This window comes from Mustela putorius, unplaced genomic scaffold (assembly GCF_011764305.1).
Source record: "Mustela putorius furo isolate JIRA1106 unplaced genomic scaffold, ASM1176430v1.1 tig00003850_pilon_pilon_pilon, whole genome shotgun sequence".
In the NCBI taxonomy this organism is placed as follows: domain Eukaryota; kingdom Metazoa; phylum Chordata; class Mammalia; order Carnivora; family Mustelidae; genus Mustela; species Mustela putorius.
This window is the reverse complement of record NW_025422002.1, coordinates 7,147,270-7,156,882: the sequence shown is the minus strand read 5'-3', so window position 1 is coordinate 7,156,882 and position 9,613 is coordinate 7,147,270.

Sequence of the window (9,613 nt, the reverse complement as noted above, 5' to 3'; positions counted from 1 at the left end):
ATATGGGCCACAGCTTCTTTGTCCATTTGCCCATTGAAGGGCAAGATATCCTGGCTCTTTCAACTTTTGGCTCTTGTGGACATCCAAGCCTCACTCACAAAAATAGAAAAACCCCCAAAACACAAAATATCTTTACACCTTAAAGATATGGAGAATCAACAACAAATTAAACCTAATCCGTGGAAGAGAAAGGAAATTATTAAGACTAGAGCAGAGATCAATGAGCTAGAAACCAGAAATACAGTAAAACACATTAATGAAACTAGAAGTTGGTTCCTTGAAAGAATTAATAAGATTGATAAACCAGTGGCCACACTTACCCAAAAGAAAACAGAAAGGACCCAAATCAATAAAATTATGAATAAAAAGGGAGAGCTCATGACTAACACTAAGGAAATAGAAACAGTCATCAGAAAGTATTATCAACAGTTATATGCCAATAAGTTAAGCAATCTAGATGAAAGGGATGCATTCCTGGAAACCTATAAACTTCCAAAGCTGAATCAGGAAGAAATTGACAACCAGAAGAGACCCCAAATCGCCAAGGAAATGCTGAAAAAGAAAAAAACTGGGGGCATCACATTGCCTGATTTCAAGCTTTACTACAAAGCTGTGATCACCAAGACCCCATGGTCTTGGCACAAAAACAGACACATAGACCAGTGGAACAGAGTAGAGAGCCCAGGTATGAACCCTCAGATCTATGGTCAACTAATGTTTGACAAAGCAGGAAAAAGTACACAGTGGAAAAAAGACAGTGCTGGGAAAATTGGACAGCTATGTGTAGAAGAATGAAACTCATCCATTCTCTTACATCACACACAAAGATAAAATGGATAAAAGACCTCAACATAAGTCAGGAATCTGTCAAAATCCTACAGGAAAACATAGGCAGTATCCTCTTTGACATCAGCCATAGCAGCTTCTTTCAAGACATGTCTCCAAAGGCAAAGGAAACAGACGTGAAACTGAACTTTTGGTACTCCATCAAGATCAAAAGCTTCTGCACAGCAAAGGAAATAGTCAACAAAACAATGAGGCAACCCATGGAATGGGAGAAGATACTCGCAAAGGACAATACAGACAAACAGCTGATTTCCAAGATCTATAAAGAATTCAAACCCAACACACACAAAAACAGATAATCATGTCAAAAAACGGGCAGAAGAAATGAACAGACATGTCTCCAAAGAAGACGTACAAATGGCTTACAGACACATGACAAAATGTTCATCATCATAGCCATCGGGGATATTCAAATCAAAACCACATTGAGATACCACCTTACACCAGTTAGAATGGCCAAAATTAACAAAACAGTAAACAACAAGTGTTGGAGAGGATGTGGAGAAAGGGGAACAAGTTGGTACAGCCACTTTGGAAAATAGTGTGGAGATTCCTTAACAGTGTGGAGATTCCTTAAGAAATTAAAAATAGAGCTACTCTATGACCCTGCAATTGCACTACTGGATATTTACCCCCAAAATACAGGTGCAGTGAAAAGAAGGGCCACCTGTACCCCAATGTTGATAGCAGCAATGGCCACAGTCACCAAACTGTGGAAAGAAGCAAAGTGTCCTTCACTGATGAATGGATAAAGAAGATATGGTCCATATATACAATGGAGTATTATGCCCCCATCAGAAAGGATGAATACCCAACTTTTGTATCAGCATGGATGACACTGGAGATTATGCTGAGTGACATAAGTCAAGTGGAGAGAGTAAAGTATCATATAGCTTCACTTACTTGTGGAGCATGAGGAATAACATGGAGGATATTGGGAGATGGAGAGGAGAAGTGAGTTGGAGGAAAGTGAAGGGGAAGACAAACCATAAGAGACTGTGGACTCTGAGAAACAAACTGAGGGTTTTGGAGGGGAGAGGGCTGGGGAGTTGGGTGAGCCTGGTGGTGGATATTAAGGAATGCATGTATTGCTTGGAGTACTGGGTGTGATGCATAAGCAACAAATTATGGATCACTGAAAATAAAGTAAAATAAAATTTAGCAAACAAATCAAACAAAAAAGAGTAAAGGACAAGAGCAGTGATGCCAGCTGAGTCTGTCTTGTTCATAAGAGTTTTGCTAGATGCTCCACCAGTTGGTATCCATTAACTTCTCATAGCAAGAAGTGTGTCACTTAGTTTTCTCTTGCTAAAGATTTTACTGCCTCTAAATAGAGAAATAAAAAGGAGAAGGATGTGGAAAGTGGCTTTCAGATGTCAGATCAGTCTAAAGCCTAGCACAGTTTTCACTGATGTGTCAGATGCCTCTTACAAGATGTTGACAACAGTGATGTTTGTAACTCTATAGTGTAATTGATACCAGCAGTGTCTTAATTCAGACCCCATATCAAGTAAAATGCAATCATTGTAAATTAGTGTGTTAGGCACCAACACTAATATTAATAATGTGTATTGAATATTTACTTGCAATTGTCATTTTTTAAGCATTTTATATGCATTAACTGAATAAATCTTTATTATAAACATGATGTAGGTAAGGTAATTTCAGAATCTCTATTTTTTTTTTATAATCGTATTTATTATCTCTTGGAAATCAGAACTTCACTGCAGATTTTGATAAAAGAAATGCTACAGGGAATAAAAGCAAGATGTTCCTGGTACCCGGTGGCACCTCAGACCATGAACAGTGTGTATAATGTCGGTGAATTCTATATACTTTGTGAAATATAAAAGTTCCCAAACAGAAGGTAAACTTGGTATATGTTGTGTCTTTTATGGACTAATGAGCTGATGCTTCAGGAGGATATGACAGGTGGGGAGCTTGGATTCTACAATCTGACTCTGGATTGTAGTCTGGATCTCAAGTCCCTATTCTTAACCACTATACTAAACTGTATTAGAAGAACATTTCCTGTGACTTAAAAATTCATAGAACTTTGGTATATAATGTGAGAAGTAAGTTACTTAAAACCTACCATATCTGTGGAAAAACCGAGGCCCTGAGAAGAAATTACAGTAGACAGAGGCACTGAGCTTTTTTAGTTACAAATGGTTTGAACATGTAAGTGTGGGTACTTAGGTATAGTTATTTCCCTGTCCCTTTCTCTCCAGTATGCAATTTTTTCAATTAACCCAGCTCAGCTGTAAATGGTCACACCTATTACCAGGCTGATTTAATCATTGTTTCAAGTTTACTTACAACCTAAAAAACAAAGAAACAAACAAAACCTATTTTTATCAAATTGTTATTATGAGATTATTTTGTCAATCACCTAATTAGAATAATAAATCTTTAGGTTCAAAAAAAAAAAAAAGAAAAAAGAAAAGTTTGGTAAGATCCTTTTGTAGGTGATAAGTGTATTTTACATTGTGTCATATCAAAAGGACATGAAATCAGACTGTCTCCATATTAGTGGTGCCAATTAAGGTGGGCCAACAGATTCTTTTTTTTTTTTTTTTTAGAGAGAGGGGGAAAGCATACAGGTGCTGGGGAGAGGCAAAAGGAGAGGAAGAGAGGGAATCTTAACTAGGCTCTAAGCCCAGTGTGGAGCACTGTGGGGCTCTGGGCTCAATCTTACAACCTTGAGATTATGACCTGAGCCAAAGTCAAGAATGAGGTGCTTAACCAGCTCAGCTACCCAGGTGACACCCCCCCAACAGATTTTTTTATTCCAAAACTTTATTTTTTCCTTCATAATGAATAAGTACCCTGAAAGAGGTGGGATATTTTTGTGGTACTGAACTGCTGGTTCTGTAACAAACTTTCATCTAATCATTTTAGCATCTGTTTCTTGATCAATGATTCCTTGGGCATTGTAGAATGCTGATTTTCTAATTCTTTTCTTTCCATCTACAGTTATTGACTGGAATTTCTTATGAAGAAGCACTTTTTCTCATCTTTGGCATAAAATACAGTTCCTCTTTTTAAAAAAAACCAACAGGCTGAATGCTTATTTCACTTTGATTAGAAGTTTTCAAAGTAAAAAAGTGATCTGGAGGTGAAGATTTTTAGTGTTTTTTTTTGTGTGTGTGTGTGTGAAGATTTTTAGTGTTTTTAGTTTAGGTGAAGATTTTTAGTGTTTTTAGTGTTTTTTGCTTTTACTGTTTCTCTCCTTTTTTTTCCTTCTAAGCATATTATCATGGACATGTGAGATTTTATTTATTAAATGTGCTGAAATCAATTAACTTTACAGGAAGTACAAGAAAGAATGAATGCAATAATAGACACACATAATGGGATAATTCCAGGTGTAGAATATGCTTCAAAACACTGTCTTAGTCTGCCTACAAAGTCAAGATAATAGAAGAAACAAAGAAATATGTACTTGCCATACAATAATAAAAACCAGAGGGATATAAAGAAATTCAATGCATGAGTTTGAGAGTTGAATTCAAAGTGGTAAAATTGAATGTGGACTGGAGCACCTAGGTGGCTCAGTGGGTTAAAGCCTCTGCCTTCAGCTTGGGTCATGATCTCAGGGTCCTGGGATCAAGCCCAGCATTGGGCTCTTTGCTCAGCGGGGAGCCTGCTTCCTCCTCTCTCTCTGCCTACTTGTGATTTCTGTCAAATAAATAAATAAATAAATAAATAAATCTTTTTAAAAAAAATTGAATGTGGACTGTATATTATACATTAAGAATTGTTGCTAATTATTTTTGTGAGTGGTAATAGTATTTTGGTAATGTAAGAGCATCTTCATTTTAAGAGAGGTATCCTAAAGAACTTGAGGATGAAGGATCCTGATGCCTTCAGATTAGATAGTATTAATTTTTGGGATGCCTAGGTGGCTCAGTTGGTTAAGCGTCTGCCTTTGGCTCAGGTCATGTGATCCCAGGGTCCTAGGATCGAGTCCCATATTGGGCTCTTTGCTCTGTGGGGAGCCTGCTCCTCCCTCTGCCTGCTCTGCCTGCCTCTCCCTGTGCTTGTGCTCTTTCTCTCTGACAAATAAATAAATAAAATCCTAAAAAAAAAAAAAATTCTATTAAAGCTTGTAAATATATAGTTGCACTATTTAGAAAAAGAAAATATGGCAAAATATTAAATGTTGAATTTGCTGAGTATATTGTTCATCATTATATTATTAATGCAAACTTTATATCTCTCAGGAGATATAAAAGCCCTTTATGGAGAAATAAAAGAACTAAAATCTAACTAAGTTGAAATAAAAAATGCTATTAATGAGGTGCAATAAAAAATGGAGGTTCTCACTGCTAGGATAAATAAGGCAGAAGAAAGAATTAGTGATATAGAAGACCAAATGACAGAGAATAAAGAAGCCAAGCAAAAGAGGGACAAACAGCTACTGGACCACGAGGGGAGAATTCGAGAGATAAGTGACACCATAAGATGAAACAACGTTAGAATATTTGGGATTCCAGAAGAAGAAAGAAAGAGAGAGGGGAGCAGAAGGTATACTGGAGAGAATTATTGGGGAGAATTTCCCCAATATGGCAAAGAGAACGAGCATCAAAATTCAGGAGGTTCAGAGAACATCCCTCAAAATCAATAAGAATAGGCCCACACCCCGTCACCTAATAGTAAAATTTACAAGTCTCAGTGACAAAGAGAAAATCCTGAAAGTAGCCCGGGAAAAGAAGTCTGTAACATACAATGGTAAAAATATTAGATTGGCAGCTGACTTATCCACAGAGACCTGGCAGGCCAGAAAGAGCTGGCATGATATTTTCAGAGCACTAAATGAGAAAAACATACAGCCAAGAATACTATATCCAGCTAGGCTATCATTGAAAATAGAAGGAGAGATTAAAAGCTTCCAGGACAAATAAAACCTGAAAGAATTTGCAAACACCAAACCAGCTCTACAGGAAATATTGAAAGGGGTCCTCTAAGCAAAGAGAGAGCCTACGAGTGGTAGATCAGCAAGGAACAGAGACAATATACAGTAACAGTCACCTTACAGGCAATACAATGGCCCTAAATTCATATCTCTCAATAGTTACCCTGAATGTTAATGGGCTAAATGCCCCTGTCAAAAAACACAGGGTATCAGAATGGATAAAAAAACAAAACCCATCAATAAGTTGCCTCCAAGAACTCATTTTAAGCCCGAAGACACCTCCAGATTTAAAGAGAGGGGGTGGAAAAGAATTTACCATGCTAATGGACATCAGAAGAAAGCAGAAGTGGCAATCCTTATATAAGATCAATTAGATTTTAAGCCAAAGACTATAATAAGAGATCAGGAAGGACACTATATCATACTCAAAGGGTCTGTTCAACAAGAAGATCTAACGATTTTAAAATCGTTTTTAAATATGCCCCCAACGTGGGAGCAGCCAACTATATAAACCAATTAATAACAAAATCAAAGAAACACATCAAAAATAATACAATAATAGTAGGGGACATTAACCCTCCCCTCACTGAAATGGACAGATCATTCAAGCAAAAGATCAACAAGGAAATAAAGGCCTTAAACGACACACTGGACCAGATGGACATCACAGATATATTCAGAACATTTCATCCCAATGCAACAGAATACACATTCCTCTCTAGTGCACACTGAACATACTCCAGAATAGATCACATCCTCGGTCCTAAATCAGGACTCAACCGGTATCAAAAGATTGGGATCATTCCCTGCATATTTTCAGACCACAATGCTCTGAAACTAGAACTCAACCACAAGAGGAAGTTTGGAAAGAACCCAAATACATGGAGACTAAACAGCATCCTTATAAAGAATGAATGGGTCGACCTTGAAATAAAAGAAGAATTGAAAAAATCATGGAAACAAATGATAATGAAAATACAACGGTTCAAAATCTGTGGGACACAACAAAGGTAGTCCTGAGAGGAAAATATATAGCGGTACAAGCCTTTCTCAAGAAACAAGAAAGGTCTCAGGTAGACAACCTAACCCTACACCTAAAGAAGCTGGAGAAAGAACAAGAAAGAAACCCTAAGCCCAGCAGGAGAAGAGAAATCATAAAGATCAGAGCAGAAATCAATGAACTAGAAACCAAAAAAAAAAAAAAAAAAAATAGAGCAAATCAACAAAACTAGGAGCTGGTTCTTTGAAAGAATTAATAAAATTGATAAGCCACTGGCCAGACTTATCAAAAAGAAAAGAGAAAGGACCCAAATAAATAAAATCATGAATGAAAGTGGAGAGATCACAACTAACACCAAAGAAATACAAACTATTATAAGAACATACTATGACCAACTCTATGCCAACAAATTTGACAATCTGGAAGAAATGGATGCATTCCTAGAAACATATAAACTACCACAACTGAACAGAAAGAAATAGAAAGCCTGAACAGACCCATAACCAGTAAGGAGATTGAAACAGTCATTAAAAATCTCCAAACAAACAAAAGCCAAGGGCCAGACGGCTTCCCGGGGGAATTCTACCGAACATTTAAAGAACTAATTCCTATTCTCCTGAAACTGTTCCAAAAAATAGAAATGGAAGGAAAACTTCCAAACTCATTTTATGATGCCAGGATCACCTTGATCCCAAAACCAGACAATGATCCCATTAAAAAAGAGAGCTATAGACCAATATCTTTGATGAACACAGATGCGAAAATTCTCACCAAAATACTAGCCAATAGGATTCAACAGTACATTAAAAGGATTATTCACCACAACCAAGTGGGATTTATTCCAGGGATGCAAGGTTGGTTCAACATCCGCAAATCAGTCAATGTGATACAACACATGAATAAAAAAGAACAAGAACCATATGATACTCTCAATAGATCCTGTAAAAGCATTTGACAAAGTACAGCATCCCTTCCTGATCAAAACTCTTCAAAGTGTATGGATAGAGGGGACATACCTTAATATCATCAAAGCCATCTATGAAAAACCCACCGCAAATATCATTCTCAATGGAGAAAAACTAAAAGCTTTTCCGCTAAGATCAGGAACACGGCAGGGATGTCCATTATCAATACTGATATTCAACATAGTACTAGAAGGCCTAGCCTCAGCAATCAGACAACAAAAGGAAATTAAAAGCATCCAAATTGGAAAAGAAGAAGTCAAATTATCACTCTTTGCAGATGATACGATACTATATGTGGAAAACCCCAAAGACTCCACTCCAAAACTGCTAGAACTTGTACAGGAATTCAGTAAAGTGTCAGGATATAAAAAAAAATGCACAGAAATCAGTTGCATTTCTCTACACGAACAAGACAGAAGAAAGAGAAATTAAGGAGTCAATTCCATTTACAATTGCACCCAAAACCATAAGATACCTAGGAATAAACCTAACCAAAGAGGCACAGAATCTATACTCAGAAAACTATAAAGTACTCATGAAAGAAATTGAGGAAGACACACAGAAATGGAAAAATGTTCCATGCTCCTGGATTGGAAGAATAAATATTGTGAAAATGTCTATGCTACCTAAAGCAATCTACACATTTAATGCAATTCCTATCAAAGTACCATCCATCTTTTTCAAAGAAATGGAACAAATAATTCTAAAATTTATATGGAACCAGAAAAGACCTCGAATAGCCAAAGGGATATTGAAAAAGAAAGCCAACGTTGGTGGCATCACAATCCCGGACTTCAAGCTCTATTACAAAGCTGTCATCATCAAGACAGCATGGTACTGGCACAAAAACAGACACATAGATCAACGGAACAGAATAGAGAGCCCAGAAATAGACCCTCAACTCTACAGTCAACTAATCTTCGACAAAGCAAGAAAGACTATCCAATGGTGCTTCAATAAATGGTGCTGGGAAAATTGGACAGCCACATGCAGAAAAATGAAATTGGACCATTTCCTTACACCACACACGAAAATAGACTCAAAATGGATGAAGGACCTCAATGTGAGAAAGCAATCCATCAAAATCCTTGAGAAGAACACAGGCAACAACCTCTTCGACCTCAGCCACAGAAACATCTTCCTAGGAACATTGCCAAAGGCAAGGGAAGCAAGGGCAAAAATGAACTATTGGGATTTCATCAAGATCAAAAGCTTTTGCACAGCAAAGGAAACAGTTAACAAAACCAAAAGACAACTGACAGAATGGGAGAAGATATTTGCAAACGACATATCAGATAAAGGACTAGTGTCCAAAATTTATAAAGAACTTAGCAAACTCAACACCCAAAGAACAAATAATCCAATCAAGAAATGGGCAGAGGACATGAACAGACATTTCTACAAAGAAGACATCCAGATGGCTAACAGACACATGAAAAAGTGCTCCATATCACTCGGCATCAGGGAAATACAAATCAAAATCACAATGAGATATCACCTCACACCAGTCAGAATGGCTAAAATCAACAAGTCAGGAAATGACAGATGCTGGCGAGGATGCGGAGAAAGGGGAACCCTCCTACTCTGTTGGTGGGAATGCAAGCTGGTGCAACCACTCTGGAAAACAGCATGGAGGTTCCCCAAAATGTAGAAAATAGAACTGCCCTATGACCCAGCAATTGCACTACTGGGTATTTACCCTAAAGATACAAACGTAGTGATCCAAAGGGGCACATGCACCCGAATGCTTATAGCAGCAATGTCCACAATAGCCAAACTATGGAAAGAACGTAGATGTCCATCAACAGATGAATGGATAAAGAAGGTGTGATATATATACACAATGGAATACTATGCAGCCATCAAAAGAAATGAAATCTTGCC